Source organism: Zingiber officinale, chromosome 2A (assembly GCF_018446385.1).
Source record: "Zingiber officinale cultivar Zhangliang chromosome 2A, Zo_v1.1, whole genome shotgun sequence".
Taxonomy (NCBI): domain Eukaryota; kingdom Viridiplantae; phylum Streptophyta; class Magnoliopsida; order Zingiberales; family Zingiberaceae; genus Zingiber; species Zingiber officinale.
In genome coordinates this window covers 23,036,794-23,053,521 of record NC_055988.1, presented here as the reverse complement: position 1 = coordinate 23,053,521, position 16,728 = coordinate 23,036,794, and the positions used below count along the sequence as shown (strand labels likewise).

General features: G+C 40.4%; 3 non-coding genes across 3 annotated transcripts; all 3 read right to left on the bottom strand.

The window, feature by feature from the left end:
• Positions 1–527: 527 nt before the first annotated feature.
• On the bottom strand, positions 528–725 carry LOC122044665. Its single transcript, XR_006129689.1, has one exon. It is a non-coding gene; the product is annotated as a U2 spliceosomal RNA (small nuclear RNA).
• Positions 726–13,416: 12,691 nt separating this feature from the next.
• On the bottom strand, positions 13,417–13,614 carry LOC122044807. The gene has a single exon (XR_006129807.1). It is a non-coding gene; the product is annotated as a U2 spliceosomal RNA (small nuclear RNA).
• Positions 13,615–16,256: 2,642 nt separating this feature from the next.
• Positions 16,257–16,454, bottom strand: LOC122044826. The gene has a single exon (XR_006129824.1). It is a non-coding gene; the product is annotated as a U2 spliceosomal RNA (small nuclear RNA).
• Positions 16,455–16,728: the final 274 nt, after the last annotated feature.

The window sequence follows — 16,728 nt, the reverse complement described above, 5'->3', positions numbered from 1 at the left end:
ACTCTCCTCGTTGGCGGCAGAGGATAAGCAGCAGGGGAAAAGGATCGGCTCAGCCGATTAGGACACGGCTGGGGTCGGCGAGGAAGACGCGAGGAGAGAAAAGGAAGTAGGACTCTCGGCGTCGGCACCTAGGGCAGAAGCGATTCTGTTCGTGCGGCGTCGCCGGAGGAAGAAGAAGAAGAAGAGGGCTTCGATGTGCGGCTCAGGAAGAAGAAACCGTCGGCCGGTGGTTAGGGCAGTGAGAGGTTGCGGCGGCGTCGGGGAGAAAAGGGAAGAGGTGCGGGACTTTGGGTTTTTTTTTTTTCGGCGATGAAGAGAAGAGAATAAAGAAATAAGAAATATTTAAATAAAAAGAATTTATTAAAGGAACAATTCCTCACTTAAATCGGGTAGCCCAAACAGGCTTTTCCGAGCCCCGTTCCGGTCCCCGTTAACTCGTCCATACGAGCTCCGAAAAATTCCAGAAAAATATCCAAAAATTCCAGAAAAATCCCTTATTAATATTCGCCTATTTTCCGGTATTTTACATCAGGTGCGCCGAACCCCTACAATAGTGCAACACAGGGATGACACGTGAAGGATCCAATAGCAAGCTACTGTAATGATCCCTCCCCAAAATAAAAATTAATTTAATATCATAGTGAACCAATGGTCCACGTATCAGATATTAAACTGATAAGAATAGATACTACACTTGATCTTAGCCAAAAGGCCGAGAAAGGTATGAATGAGAAAGTGCCATAGCCTCTTCTTTTATAGCACTAGTTCCACTCCATCAATCAAAAAAAATGATATGGCACTAACTTTTAAACCCTAAACTCTAAACTCCACCTAGTATAAAAGGTCATTACAGTTTTTTTTGTTTGTAAATAGAAGCGAGAGTACAACTCCACCTGGTATAAATGGTCATTAGAGTTTTTTTTTAAGAAGAGTACACCAAACCGTGATCTTTCTCACGCCTCCTCCTTGGCCACGGAAAAGAAAGGAGAGTCTTGTTGCTTGTGATTTTGTTCGAGGCATTTTGTTGCTTCGCCGCAGCAGCTGCGTCGACAAGCAGGACATCTCCTCCATCGGTCAACCTCTCTCCGCCTCGCTCCCTCGTAAGCTGATCAAATTCTTTGCCTAAGGTGTCTGTAGGTTTGTTCCCTCGATTCGCTCGGCTCGTCACTAGTCAGCTTCAGATGTCGATCCTATAGGAAATGGGAACGTAGGAGCATGCCCACGTTCCCCACTACAATTAATGGAAAAGTCCATTATATCCTTGAGTTATTTTCCTTTATAAGGGGTGCGTCCAAGGATCATGGCGGATGATTCACAGTGTAGAGAAAGAGACAACGAGAGAGTGAGAAGAATATCTGAGACGATGAGATTTGGTTCGTGGAATTGTGGAGAGCTTTCCAATCCTATGATTGCTCTTCCGGCAGCAAGTCCAATCGTCGTCGATTGTAGATCTGTGGGAGATTGTTGTAAGTGTTTACCATTTTAATTCGTTTTGATTCGTGCATTTAGAGTATCAACAATGGTATCATAGCACATAGTTAGTTATAAATGCTTGACAAATCTCCTACTTAAAATTTCTACCCCTTCCTTTTGCTCTCTTTTCCTACCGCTCCGATCAATTTTGTTGCCTGCTGCCAACACATGGAAAGATAGCGTCCATGTCGCAAACTTCCCCAATTGCCGACGTCGTAGGCCTTGAGGAACACCCACAAAGTTTGCTCTGATATTGGCCGGTGGTTGTGCTCATGGCCGCCACTCGCAGAGGCTTTGCGTCATTTGCGTCAGAGGGTTATCGCCAAAGACTTCCCCTAGTTTTTTGTCACTAACATTTTTTTTTGCTTGTTTTAGTGTGTGCGAGATCAAAAGAAAACTTTTTCTCATAGTAAAAAGTCTTATTCCGATCAATAACCAAGTAACCATTGCTAGCATGCCCTCTTTTCAATTTTCAAACATAATCAATCGTATTGTCAAATATTTTGAGGAGGAAGTCTCAATTCATGCATCTTACTCTTGAGGTTTTGGTGGTTCTCATTTGCTATGCTGAGTTCATCCTATTGAACTCGTTTTGTTTCTTTTATATCTACTTGCAATAGCCTGGAGGGATGAGATGTGGAATGCCAATCTTAGTTTGGCCTTTGTGCTTCCTTCTCCCATTGCAAAATATATTAAAGAACTTTGTTGCCTCCTTTCCCAACTCTGTTGCATCCAGGTATGAAAGCGCCTTAACATGTTAGTTAATCTAACCCACAAGCTAATCACCCCTCGAGTTATTCTCCTATAATTTGGGCCCTCCATAGACCGTAGGGTTAGGGTTTTCCCAAGGTCTTTCATTTGGCATGTTCTTTCAGTGTGACCGAACAATTTACTTGTCAGTTTGACTGAGCGAGACTATTTATCCAAAGCATTGGTCTGGAGTTGGTTCAAGATCATCGAGATGGTATCAACATTGTGCTCTCGGTATATATCCCAAGCGTGCCCTATCATTGTGCCCTCGTTGCATATCCCAAGCATGCCAGATAAGGCGGTAAATGAACCAATGGTTCAAAAATAAGTTTGGTGTTCAATTTAATATGAAATTATTTATGTGTGTTCAATACAACACTATTTTAATTAATTGGACATGCTTCAAAAATTTATGAATAAATTTGAACAAGTATATTGGTGAATAATGATCATCAATAACTTGTTTATAAACATGTTAAATAAAATAAAATAATTAAATTTAATAAATAATTGAATAAGTTTCAAACTATAAATAAGGTTGTTCTTGTGTAATAGTACCATGATAGGACACTTTTAGTTTCCCAAATATTTAAGGATCGAGTTTAAATCTCGGTGAATTAACGGATGAATTTTCCCTAATGGACGATTGATCTAAGAACATTGGATTGATGGACCGGTGGAAAATTTTTATGGCTGGATTGACCATCACAGGATTAGTCAGCGAAAGTTGAGTACTTGATACCAATTCAATTGAGAACTTGATAACATTTAAACGAACCAACCTCAAGCCAAACTTGAACCAAACTCTACCCCCACGGTGTAGCCAAATGGGTATTCGAGTGATACAGGTGTTTTACATGTTTTATTCCCTAAGGATTAAATGTCACGCCCCAGAGGAGTCCCTGTCCGAGAAAATTTCGGCAGCATCTCCCCTGTACGGTGGACAATCTGAAACTTTTCTACATCTCACATATACCTCAGCCACAGGCGGCTGGAATAATAACAACAAAATAAAGCATCACCACGCAGTTTATATAAGTAAACAGATAGATTATACCCTGACTCGAAATCAACCCTACTCCACTACACTCGTAAAGCTCAAATCCGACGAACTCACCTCTTCTGCCGTCCAGGCAGGCATGTAGTAGAATAAATCCAAATCATACCAAAAGTCCATCAAACGGAAAGATTCCATACAATATCCATATGTAAAGTCCAAAACAAAACTAAAACAAAGTCTGATAGCGAAAAGCTAAAATAAAACAACAACTCAAAAACCAGCAGAGGAGTAGCACTACGTGCTGTGGGGACCAGCAACTGGAACTCCCTCCTGACAGCATCAACCTGAAAATATCAACAATGGAGGCGGGGTGAGTCCAACACTCAGCAGGTACAATTGATATGCAAAGTAAAGAAACAACACCTAGCACTAATCATGCGTACAGTCTCCTGATAAGAAAGATAAAAATGCATCTGAAGTAAACAGGAGAATGCTGTACTAACCAGGTCCTGAGTATAAGGTCAAGCAGTCCGAGTAGGAATCACGTATGCATGTCAAACATAGGTATCCAAACAATATCGCATATATAAATGCATCAACCACAAACACAAGCAATAAATGCATCATGCATATGAAGCCAATGATGCGTCCTGGTCCAGCCGATCATCTCATACAAAAGTGAGGCCGAGTGGGTAGGGACAACCGTGCACTCTGTTGTCACTACTCACGATGAGTGACCGAGTGGAAGATCTGTCGAGTACACCTATCCTCCTACCCCAAATCATAAATGGGGAGCCTTGATGCTCTCATCTCCCGGTACTCAAAGACGAGGAGGAATCCCTGCCGGATAACACGTTGTGTCACACTACCCATGAGCGGACCAACGGTGCCTAACAGAGTCCCTGCTGCAACACACTCAGCCTGAATCGACCACTAACCCATGAGTGGTGGTGTGTGCAGATCCATGTAACTGGCGATGTACTCAACAATAATGGAGCGGACTATCGCTCAGCATGCAATCATGCAAATGGTGCATGGCACTAACCACAAAAATATCCTGACCTAATCCACATGGATATAAAAGTGCATCATAGGTCAACGAATCAAAACAATCCAAAGGTACACAGAAGGTATAAAACCTAGGTCCTGAACATGGTCAAGCATGGTATATCACTACCCCTATAAGCATGTAATAACAGGTAAAGTATACATGAGATGCAAACCAATCAATCAATCAAGCATATACTAAGATTTGGGTAGTGATTAATCGAAACAGATAAGAAACACAATTAATGCAACATGTTAATTTCATTACTAAGCATATCAAAGACAATAAGTCAAAAGTACCCGCCTCCGACAAAATGGTCCAAATCCGACGTCGAGATACCGTCTCGAATCAGAGCCCTGTGTAAACAAAAATACCTTTACTTTTATTTAGCTAGAATACAAATAAACAGCTAAATAAATCCTAAATAGAAATTTAGGGATAAACCCTAAACCATTTCCCTCGACCTTTCTAACGGTTAATTAGGGTTAATTACCTTAACCCCAAACAACCTTTTTGATAAAAATCCAAAAACCTAAATCCATATAACATAATTATTCTACACTACCTAATGATGAATAAATTATCAATAGGTATCAAGATTATACCTAAACATGGATTAATCCAATATTTTCCTAATCCAATACATGAATCCAACTCATCAACATGTAACAATTACTCTACTTCTTACCTTGATTCAAACCTCTGCTCTTGATCCAACCACTGGTGATGCTGGAACCAATCAATCCACAGAATAGCACCTTGCTGGAATTTGATCAGAATCGAAGGTAGAATCTAGGGCACAAGTGCAGGACAGTGAGCATAGAGGAATATCCAAGCCCAAAACATAACTGAGATCAACACTCACCTTCAAGATCACCACAAATCAGTGAGGAGGAGCCAAGACTCGGTAAAGGGCAGAGATCAAACTCAGCAGGCAAGGTGGCGTTGGCACTGGGGTTCGGCAGAGAGGAAGGAAATACAGCCGTGAAAACGGCTAGAACTCATAGTGGCCCGTGACAAATACCTAGGGCACAACAACTGGGGCCGGCAGTGTGCAGCGGTGAAGAGGCTAAGGCAGAGGTGGTCGGCGGTGAATCTAGGGCGTGGCTTTTCCGAACCCCGTTCTTGTCCCCGTTAACTCGTCCATACGAGCTCCGAAAAATTCCCAAAAAATTTTCAAAAATTCTGGAAAATTCCCTTATTAATATTCGCCTATTTCCGGTATTTTACATTCTCCCCCACTAATAAAAATTTGGTCCCCAAATTTTGTTATCTACCATCTGCAAGTACCAACAACAGACATAAAGTATAAATGCTGAACGGTAAACTAAATCACATACCTCAAGTGAAAAGATGGGGATATCGAGCTCAGATAGTATCCTCGAGCTCCCAAGTAGCCTCCTTGTCCGAATGATGCTGCCATCCGACTTTAACCAGCCGGATAGTCTTGTTCCGCAACTGACGCTGTTTCCGGTCGAGAATCCGTACCGGGATCTCCTCATAAGTAATGTCAGGATGAACTGGAACTGGAATATCTGCCAGCACATGCGTCAGATCGGGCACGTATCTCCTCAGCATAGATACGTGGAACACATCATGGAAGCCTGACAGGGACGGTGGTAGTGCCAATCGGTAAGCTACCGCTCCGATCCTCTCCAAGATCTCGAAAGGACCAATATACCGCGGAGCTAACTTACCCTTGAGACCAAATCTCTTCACCCCTTTCGTGAGTGAAACTCTCAAAAATACATGGTCGCCAATAGAGAACTCTAGTGGTCTGCGTCTCTGATCAGCATAACTCTTCTGACGGTCCTGCGCCTCTGACATCCTCCGTCTGATAGTACGGACCAACTCTGCATCCTGCTGAACTCTATGAGGTCCCAACAACTGGGCCTCTCCAACCTCATCCCAGAGGACGGGTGTCCGACAAGGTCTACCATACAACGCCTCAAACGGTGCCATCTGGATAGCCGAATGAAAGCTATTGTTGTAAGCAAACTCTACCAACGACAGATGGTCCTCCCAACTGCCTCCGAAATCCATAACACATGACCTCAGCAGATCCTCTAAAGTCTGAATGGTCCGCTCGATGTACATACATGCATGGAAGGAAAAGTCTTGAACGGAGTTATGTGCCCAGGCTGCTGCGAGACTGCCAGAAACGAAACGTGAACCGTGGATCTCTATCCGAAATGATACTCAATGGAACACCATGTAGTCTGATAATCTCTCGGCAATACAGATCTGCCAATCGATCCAGGGAATCAGTCCTCCGAATCGCTAAGAAGTGCTCGGATTAGGTTAATCGATCTACGATTACCCAAATCGCGTCATGGTCTCGTCGTGTCCTCGACAAACCTACCACAAAGTCCATAGTAATGAGTTCTCATTTCCACTCAGGAATAGGAATCTGCCGAAGTAAGCCGGCAGGTCTCTGGTGCTCAGCCTTCACCTGCTGACAGACAAGACATCTAACCACATATTCCGCGATGTCTTTCTTCATACCGTTCCACCAGTAGGAACACCTCAAATCTCGATACATGCGGATCCCGCCTGGGTGGATCGCAAATCGAGAGCGATGAGCTTCCTGAAGTAACTCCTGAAAGACCGGACGAGACTGAAGTACGCATAATCTGCCTCGGAAGTGTATAACACCTTTCTCATCTCGTGTGAACTCAGTCTATTGCCGGAAGCTATCTGGCTGCAAATAAACTGCAAATACTGATCCGCAGCCTATAACTCTCGTATCCTTGTCCTGATCAACGACTGAGCAACCATGGTAACCAGAGTACCTTGCTCTGTCTGTCCTTACCCCTCAAGGCCCAAATCGGAGATACCTTAAATCAAGTCTGTGACCACAACTCGGTGGCAAACTAAAGTCCCTCCGGACTTCCTGCTAAGCGCATCGGCAACCACATTAGCTCTTCCCGGTGATAGTTAATCGTACAGTCATAATCCTTTAGGAATTCCATCCATCTCCTCTGTCGGAGATTAAATTCCTTCTGGGTAAAAAAATATATTTGAGACTCTTATTATCAGTGAGAATCTCAAATGTAATACCGAACAGATGTTGCTGCCAAATCTTCAAGGCAAAATAATGGCAGTCAGCCACAAGTCATGTACTGGGTAGTTCTCCTTATGCTCCTTCAACTGCCGAGAAGTAGGAGACTACCCTGCCGTGCTGCATCAAAACAACGCACAAACCATGAGGCAGCGTCGTTATAACGCGCGTGGAAAAGAAAAAGAAAAAACAAAATTGATCTGTATGCCCACTTATGTCTCCGCTTGGCTCTAGAAGTCATTATCTCTTATCTAAAAGTCGAAGAAGTTTCTGAATACTGGTCAAGCGTGAAAGTGGCATAGCAATCCAAGAGAAACCCTCAACGTATCTCCGGAAATATCGAGCCAAACAGAGAAAGTTGCGAGCCTCTTCTATAGACTCCGTCTACTCCCAACGGTAACAACCTCGATCTCCTGTGGAACCACGGTATACTCCTACTGATGCCCGTATGTCTCAAACATCTCACAGAAGACAACCAAAATACGCACTACTGATCTTCACATCTAAATGTTTCCATCGAAGCATCTCTAGAACTATACAAAGATGAAGTGTGTAACTCACCGTGGATCCGAAATAGATCACAACACCGTCAACAAAGACAATGGAAACCGATCCAAACATCCTGGGAATACCAAAATCATCAAGTCTCTGAAAACCTCTAAGGCTTCCCAAACCCTAATGGTAAAATCATGATACATAATGTCCATATCACAGACATTTCTAACCATAAGATCCCTGACAATAAGTCTGAAATATGATCACCAACGATATAAATCATCTAAGCATAGATCCTCCAGTGTGAGAGCAACGCTCCATCACAGAAAATACCACATATGTGGGAGCAACGCTCTACCACAAGAAATCCTCAATATGTAGGAGTAACACTCCACTACAAATAATCTCTAACATGTATCTGCAATAGATATGAGAGCAATGCTCCGCTACCAGCAATCCGAAATATGTATATGTGGGAACTCCGCTCCACCACAAACGATCCATAAGTGTCCAAGGTACCTAACTATCCAACTAGAGGCTGCACGAGATCACTCAACCACATATCATTGTGGGCAGCCAAAGGTATAAACAACCTAGTAAACAAATCAAACTCATCCTCAAATCTATCAACATCGTAGTGAATCACTCACTGATAAGAATATGGGTTGACAGGGTAATCCAACAAATAACATAATGCAGACACTCTACATCCTGCATTCAACATAAGTAAAATCATGCTGCTACCAACAATACACCTGACACACTTGCTCACACAACATATGTGTGATCGACATAATCCTCCCATTTGTACACACCAAACACACTCATAGCACAGGTATAAATCAATATGATACCTCCAACAATACCTACCGAACCCATGTGCATATATCAACATAGGTATAATCGACAATACACCTCAAACAACCTCACATGGCATATATACACCTATGCCAAGAGTATAATCAACGTAATACTTCCAACAAAACCTAATAGACACAAGTGCATCCACAAATCAAATATAATCAATAAAATACCTTGAATATTACACCGAACACATCTGCACATATCACAACTCACATTAAAACAATAAGATACATCCAATAAAACACTCAAACATATGTGCACATTTCACAACATAGTTTTTAATTGACAAATACCTCCAATAAACAATCAGACATGTATATCTAACCACTAGGGTATAATCTACTAGACACCCTCAAAAATCATATGTATAAATGTGTACGACCCAAAAGACAAAGTCAGAATTCAAGAGCATCAAGACACTCTCATTTTTATCCTCAAAAATATCAGCCCACATAATATCAGATGAATCAGTCTCTACTCCCCATGAGAGCAAGTTAACATTCAAAACATCAAATCACTATTTATCAACATAGTCCAATATCAGAGGAAGTAAACATCAATTTTATCATCCTGTTAACTAACCACAACTAACTAGATTTATTAAAATCTCATAGGCACTCTAAACCATAAACTCTCTAGCACCCAATTTATAATCTGATCACGAATTATAATCATCAAACCTGTGAATATCATACATGACACTCACTATGTCACCATCAACAACAATCCAAATAATAGATCATCAAAATAATTATCCACTAATAGATCATCCAAACAAATATCTAGTAATAGATCATCAGACAACCACATAACATTTACTCTCATAAATCATTAGAAATCAACACATCACAATATCTGATCTCACAATATTCCTCAACCTCAAATCATTCTCAACAATGATCAAAACTGATAACTCCCCAAATGACCAATTTTCATCGTATCGGATACCCTAATATCCAAAAGATATGAGTATAAAAACTCTACTGGCTAAGTCCACAGGAATATATAGGTATGATCCATTACCCAGCTAACAATAGCAGAGGCTGATATGTGCCTCCATCTCCTAATAGTAGTAACAGAAGCTAAAACTACTGATTGTATGATATGAAAAATCACCAGAGACTATATTCTTTGATCTCTATTAGGGTCGACCATGATCAGTGGCTAACCCATCACATGTAATATGTCTACAATAACCAGACAGGTAATAAAGATAAAGTGCTAATAGATGTCATAACTATCATAAAATAAACATCATACCTATTTGCCGTCTGGAGATGTTCCATCGCTGTCCAGTCCCCAACTTCTGACCTCAAAATTCCAAACGAGAAAATCGCCGGAAATCCATAAAAATCCGAAACGGAAGTCGAAACATAACCATAACAGAAATACGTACAAACCGAAATAGACATCCAAAAATCCAGAACACCAAAATCAGGTATCCATAACCTACTCTGATACCAATAAATTGGTATCAGATAGTCTTGAAAATCCAAAATACAAAAATCCAACAAGTATCGCCAAACTTGGCGCTTTAATACCAAGTAAATAAATTGGTATCAAGTTATCCCAAAATATCCAAAATACAAAAACAAAGATCGTAAAACTGTGCTCTAATACCACTAAATTGTCACGCCCCAAAGGAGTCCCAGTCTGAGAAAATTTCGGCAGCATCTCCCATGTACGGTGGACAATCTGAAACTTTTCTACATCTCACATATACCTCAGCCACAGGCGGCTAGAATAATAACAACAAAATAAAGCATCACCACGCAGTTTATATAAGTAAACAGATAGATTATACCCTGACTCGAAATCAACCCTACTCCACTACACTCGTAAAGCTCAAATCCGATGAACTCACGTCTTCTGCCGTCCAGGCAGGCATGTAGTAGACTAAATCCAAATCATACCAAAAGTCCATCAAACGGAAAGATTCCATACAATATCCATATGTAAAGTCCAAAACAAAACTAAAACAAAGTCTGATAGCGAAAAGCTAAAATAAAACAACAACTCAAAACCAATAGGAGTAGCACTTACGTCTTGTGGGGACCAAACGAACTCCCTCCGACAGATCAACCGAAAATAACAACAATGGGCGGGTGAGTCCAACACCAGTACAATTGATATGCAAAGTAAAGAAACAACACCTAGCACTAATCATGCGTCCTGATAAGAAAGATAAAATGCATCTGAAGTAAAGCAGAGAATCTTTGTACTAACCAGTGTCAGGTATAAGGTCAAACAAACCGAGTGGTATAGGAATCTGTATGCATGTCAAACATAGGTATCCAAACAATATGTAGCATATAAATGCAACATCACAAACACAAGCAATAAATACATCATGCATATGATGCCAATGATGCGCCCTGGTCACCGACGCCAATCGATCATCTCATACAAAAGTGAGGCCGAGTGGGTAGGTTTGTGACAACCGTGCACTCTGTCGTCACTACTCCGATGAGTGACCGAGTGGAAGGGATGTCGGAGTACACCTATCCTCCTACCCCAAATCATAAATGGGGAGCCTAATGCTCTCATCTCCCAGATGACGGGGAGGAATCCCTGGATAACACGTTGTGTCACACTACCCATGGCGGACCAACGGTGTACAAAGTCCCTGCCGCAACACACACTGTTTGAATCGACCACTAACCCATGGTGGTGGTGTGTGCAGTAACTGGCGATGTGCTCAACAATAATGGAGCGGACTATCGCTCAGCATGCAATCATGCAAATGGTGCATGACACTAACCACAAAAATATCCTGACCTAATCCACATGGATATAAAAGTGCGTCATAGGTCAACGAATCAAAACAATCCAAAGGTACACAGAATGTATAAAACCTAGGTCCTGAACATGGTCAAGCATGGTATATCACTACCCCTATAAGCATGTAATAACAGGTAAAGTATACATGAGATGCAAACCAATCAATCAATCAAGCATATACTAAGATTTGGGTAGTGATTAACCGAAACAGATAAGAAACACAATTAATGCAACATGTTAATTTCATTACTAAGCATATCAAAGACAATAAGTCAAAAGTACCCGCCTCCGACAAAATGGTCCAAATCCGACGTCGAGATACCGTCTCGAATCAGAGCCCTGTGTAAACAAAAATACCTTTACTTTTATTTAGCTAGAATACAAATAAACAACTAAATAAATCCTAAATAGAAATTTAGGGATAAACCCTAAACCATTTCCCTCGACCTTTCTAACGGTTAATTAGGGTTAATTACCTTAACCCCAAACAACCTTTTTGATAAAAATCCAAAAACCTAAATCCATATAACATAATTATTCTACACTACCTAATGATGAATAAATTATCAATAGGTATCAAGATTATACCTAAACATGGATTAATCCAATATTTTCCTAATCCAATACATGAATCCAACTCATCAACACGTAACAATTACTCTACTTCTTACCTTGATTCAAACCTCTGCTCTTGATCCAACCACTGGTGATGCTGGAACCAATCAATCCACAGAATAGCACCTTGCTGGAATTTGATCAGAATCGAAGGTAGAATCTAGGGCACAAGTGCAGGACAGTGAGCATAGAGGAATATCCAAGCCTAAAACATAACTGAGATCAACACTCACCTTCAAGATCACCACAAATCAGTGAGGAGGAGCCAAGACTCGGTAAAGGGCAAAGATCAAACTCAGCAGGCAAGGTGGCGTTGGCACTGGGGTTCGGCAGAGAGGAAGGAAATACAGCCATGAAAACGGCTAGAACTCGTAGTGGCCCGTGACAAATACCTAGGGCACAGCACCTGGGGCCGGCAGTGTGCAGCGGTGAAGAGGCTAAGGCAGAGGTGGTCGGCGGTGAATCTAGGGCGTGGCTGGCGCCTGCGGTAGACCGGCAGTGTCGGCAAAAGAAGGCGGCGGTGCTAGAGCTCGGGCGCCGGCACAGAGAAGTGACCGAGAGGTGTCAGTGGCGTCGGGGAAAATGCTAGGGCACCGGGGTGGCGTCGGGAGGAAAGAAAGGGTTGAGAAGAGGAGGAGAAAACTGCTCGGCCGGCGGTTAGGGCACCGAAGGTGAAGGTGCGCGGCGGCGTCGGGGAGAATAAGGAAAGGGTGCGGGGTTGGCTCGGGTTCGGCGACAAAAGCAAGGGAAAAGAAATAAAGAAATAAAAAGGAAAATGATATATAAATATAATCTTTTCCTCGCTTAAATCGGGTAACCTAAATAGGCTTTTCCGAACCCCGTTCTTGTCCCCATTAACTCATCCATACGAGCTCCGAAAAATTCCCGAAAAATTTCCAAAAATTCCGGAAAATTCCCTTATTAATATTCGCCTATTTCCGGTATTTTACATTAAATGTCCTCCCTATTAGAAAGTTGTTTGGTATGTGTTTTATCTTTCTTGGGCGGAGTAAAATCCTTTTTTCTTACCAAATTAAAAAAATAAACCACACTAATTATGTTATTTCAATTCAATTGAATAACTTAAAAAATTTAAAATTTTAATTAAAGTATTTCAAAATTTCATCTAAGAAAACATCAATTTATTCATTTCTAATTTTAAAATTTCTTATTCATTAACTGAACATTAATAATTAATTCAGTAAAAAAATTTAATTATTTTTATGTGTTTTGTATTTATTTTTAGATATATAAAATTTTAAGATATAATTTCTTGCACTATAATTAATAATTTTAAAAAAAAACTTAATTTAATATAAAAATTTAATTTATCTTGGCGTCGAACCCCTACAATAGTGCAACACAGGGATGACACGCGAAGGATCCAATAGCAAGCTACTGTAATGATCCCTCCCCAAAATAAAAATTAATTTAATATCATAGTGAACCAATGGTCCACGTATCAGATATTAAATTGATAAGAACAGATACTACACTTGATCTTAGCCAAAAGGCCGAGAAAGGTATGAATGAGAAAGTGTCATAGCCTCTTCTTTTATAGCACTAGTTCCACTTCGTCAATCAAAAACAAAAGATATGGGCCTAAATTCTAAACCCTAACATGTAAACTCCATCTAGTATAAAAGGTCATTGCAGTTTTTTTAGTGTTTTTTTTCAGAAGAGGCGAGAGTACACTACAAACCGTAATCTTTCTCATGTCTCCTTCTCCTAGGCCACGAAAAAGAAAGGAGAGTCTTGTTGCTTGCGATTTTGTTCTCGAGCTAGTTAAGGTTTGTTGCTTCGCCGCTGCAGCTGCGTCGACTAGCAGGGCCTCTCGTCCGTCGGTCACCCTCTCTCCATCTCACTCCCTCGTAAGCTGTTCAAATTTTTCACCGAAGCTGTCTGTGGATTTGATCCCCCGATTCGCTCATCTCGTCACTAGTCGGCTTCAGATGTCGATCCTATAGGAAATGGGAACGTGGGAACATGCCCACGTTCCCCACTACTCTTAATGGAAAAGCCCATCATATCCTTGGGTTATTTCCCTTTATAAGGGGTGCGTCCAAGGATCATGGGGGACGATTCACGGTGTAGAGAAAGAGCCAACGAGAGAGTGAGCAGAACATCTGAGACGGTGGGATTTGGTTCGTGGAATTGTGGAGAGATTTCCAATCCTATGATTGCTCTTCCGATCGCAAATCCAATCTTCGTCGATTGCAGATCTGCGGGAGATTGTTGTAAGTGTTTACCATTTTAATTCATTTTGATTCATGCATTTAGAGTATCAACAATGGTATCAAAGCACATAGTTAGATATAAATGCATGACAAATCTCCTGCTTAATTGCTACCCCTTCCTTTTGCTCTTGTTTGCTGCAGCTCCGATCGATTTTGTTTCTCGCTGCCAACACATGGAAAGATAGCGTCCATGTCACGAACTTCGCCAATTGCCGACGTCGTAGGCCTTGAGGGACACCCACGGAGTTTGTCTCCGATTTGGCTGGTGGCTTTGCTCATGGCCGCCACTCGCTGAGGCTTTCCGTCATTAACATCAGAGGGCTATCGCCAAAGACTTCCCCTGATTTCTGGGTACAAACATTTTTTTTACTTGTTTTTGTGTTTGCGAGATCAAAGGAAAACTTTTTCTCATAGTAAAAAGTCTTATTCCAATCAATAACAAGTCACCATTGCCAGCATGCCCTCTTTTCAATTTTCAGACATGATCAATCGTACTATCAAATATTTTGAGGAGGAAGTCTCAATTCATGCATCTTACTCTTGATGTTTTAGTGGTTCTCATTTGATATGCTGGGTTCATCCTATTGAACTCGTTTTGTTTCTTTTATATCTACCTACAATAGCCTGGAGGGAAGAGATGTGGAAAGTCAATCTTACTTAATTTGGTCGTTGTGCTTCCTTCTCCCATTGCAAAATATATTAAAGAACTTTGTTGCCAACTTTCCCAACTTTGTTGCTTCCTGGTATGAAAGTGCCTTAACATGTTACTTAATCTAACCCGCAAGCTAATCACCCCTCGTGTTATTCTCCTATAGTTCGGGCCCTCCGTAGACTGTAGGGTTAGGTTTTTACCATGGTCTATCATTTGGCATGTTCTTTCAGTGATCCATTTATCAGTTTGACTGAGCGAGCCTATTTATCCAAAGCATTGGTCTGGAGTTGGTTCAAGATCATCGAGATGGTAACAACATTGTGCTCTCGGTACACATCCCATGTGTGCCCTATCATTGTGCCCTCGTTGCATATCCCAAGCGTGCTGGATAGGGCGGTAAATGAACCAATTGTTCAAAAATAAGATTGGTGTTCAATTTAATAAGGAATTATTTTTGTTCGTTCAATACAACACAATTTCAATACCTTACGAATAAACTTGAACAAGTATGTTGGTGAATAATGATCATTAATAACTTTTTTATAAACATGTTAAATAAATAAAATAAAATAAAATAATTAAATTTAGTAAATAGTTGAACAAGTTTCAAACAATAAATAAGGTTGTTCTTGTGTAATAGTACCACAATACGGCACTTTTTTTAATTTCCCAAATATTTAAGGATTGAGTTTAAATCTCGATGAATTAACGAATGAATTTTCTCTAATGGACGATTGATCTAAGAACACTGGATTGATGGAACGGTGGAAAATTTTTATGGTTGGATTGACCATCCCAGGATTAGTAAGTTGAATACTTGAATTTTCTCTATTGGACGATTGATCTATGAACACTGGTTTGATGGACCGGTGGAAAATTTTTATGGTTGGATTGACCATCACAGGATTAGTAAGTTGAATACTTGAATTTTCTCTATTAGAAAGTTGTTTGGTACGTGATTTATCTTTCTTCGGCGGAGTAAAATCATTTTTTCTTACCAAATTAAAAAAAACACTAATTAAGTTATTTCGATTAAATTGAAGGACCTAATTAAATTATTTCAAAATTTAATCTAAGAAAACATCAATTTATTCAATTCTAATTTTAAAATTTCTTATTCATTAACTGAACATTAATAATTAATTCAGTAAACAAATTCAATTATTTTTATGTGTTTTGTATTTATTTTTAAATATATAAAATTTTAAGATTTAATTTCATGCACTATAATTAATAATTTTAAAAAAACTTAATTTAATATAAAAATTTAATTTATCTTGGTCGCGTGCGTCGAACCCCTACAATAGTGCAAAACAGGGATGCCACGCGAAGGATCCAATAGCAAGCTACTGTAATGATCCCTCCCCAAAATAAAAATTAATTTAATATCATAGTGAACCAATTGTCCATGTATCAGATATTAAACTGATAAGAACAGATACTACAGATGATCTTAGCCAAAAGGCCGAGAAAGGTATGAATGAGAAAGTGTCATAGCCTCTTATTTTATAGCACTAGTTCCACTCTGTCAATTAAAAACAAACGATATGGGACTAAATTCTAAACCCTAAACTCTAAACTCCACCTAGTATAAAAGGTCATTACAGTTTTTTTTTGTTTGTAAATAGAGGCGAGAGTACAACTCCACCTGGTATAAATGGCCATTAGAGTTTTTTTTTTAAGAAGAGGCGAGAGTACACTGCAAACCGTGATCTTTCTCACGTCTCCTTCTCCTTGGTCGTGGAAAAGAAA